General features: G+C 49.8%; 1 protein-coding gene across 1 annotated transcript in view; it reads right to left on the reverse strand.

The window, feature by feature from the left end:
• DIS3L (DIS3 like exosome 3'-5' exoribonuclease) overlaps positions 1–1,159 on the reverse strand; it is a 21,575-nt gene extending 20,416 nt beyond the window's left edge. Inside the window, exon 1 of the mRNA XM_009321451.1 lies at positions 1,139–1,159. The gene's annotated coding sequence lies outside the window, so the exon portion shown is untranslated. The remainder of the gene's footprint in view (positions 1–1,138) is intronic.
• Positions 1,160–1,169: the final 10 nt, after the last annotated feature.

Here is a 1,169-nt window from a genome sequence, read left to right on the forward strand (position 1 = left end):
ATTAAAACAACAAGAGGTAAAAAAGAAAAAAAAAAAAAAAAAAAAAGTTAAAATTCTCAACCTTTTCTTTTAGGTAAGCAAATAATTTGGTCGATTTAAATAGGTTGGATATTATGTTCGTTATTTGCCAGTCAGTTTCTTGCACCAAATAAATTGTGCTATTTAACAACAAAACCCCCTGAAATAGCAACCAAAGGTCAGATAATGATCTACGATGCACATAATAGCACCACAGGATGTAAAAACAACAACAAATCAAGACATCATAGAGGCTGGCAGTCTTCCCATGTCTGAAATGGCCAGATATAACACTGGCAATTACATTTAATTACTTAACAGAAATAACTGCTGATGCAGAATTACAATCGCTTCAAGATAATGCCTTGGCCCCATTGTAAGAATACTTAACAGGTACGTATAGAATTTAGTTCATGATATAAACCACCACCCTGCAGAAAGTAATGCATTTTAAAAGATCTTTTAAAAAAGGGAATTATGAAGCTTGCATTATCCTTTAGCCTATCACTGTCTGTAAACTGTTCACAGTTAAATCCTATAACAATCAACTTCTCAATTCCTTTTTCTCTTAACACCTCGTTTATTTCTGAAGGATTTTGCTTTGAAGGAGTACTTTTGCTATATCCTTGATTTGGTACCGTTTGATTTTTCCACGACTTTATACGCTGCTGTTCAGCACCGTCCATACCCGGCTCGGGACGGCAGGGGAGAGATCTGGGACGAGCCTCCAGCGGCCCACACGGCTCCGGCGCTCGCACACCACACTGGCCCCCACCCCCTCCCCAGCTCTCTCCCGCCGTTATTCCTCTTTTATCCACCGCTTGTCCCGCTCGCTGCCCCCCCGCACTGCTCTCCGCACCCGCGCCAGGTCCCGCCGGGTCCTGTCAGGCCTCCCCGCCCCGGCAACCCCGCCCGTCAAGGCCGCGTGGATCACCTCTGCCCAGGGATCACCCTCTGCACCCAGCCTTGGCCTACGTGAGCTGAGGCACAACGGCCCCCGGGGGCAAGCTGCCCACCGCTCCGGCTCGGCCCCCCGGCGATCCCGGGTCTGGCAGCCCTGGTCCCCCGACTCTTCTCCCAGGAGCCCCGACCCGCAGCCTCCCGCCGTCAGCCCCCTCACCGCGAGGACAGGCGGCCGGGCACCGGGACCC

This window comes from Pygoscelis adeliae, unplaced genomic scaffold (genome assembly GCF_000699105.1).
Source record: "Pygoscelis adeliae isolate BGI_AS28 unplaced genomic scaffold, ASM69910v1 Scaffold13, whole genome shotgun sequence".
Lineage (NCBI taxonomy): Eukaryota > Metazoa > Chordata > Aves > Sphenisciformes > Spheniscidae > Pygoscelis > Pygoscelis adeliae.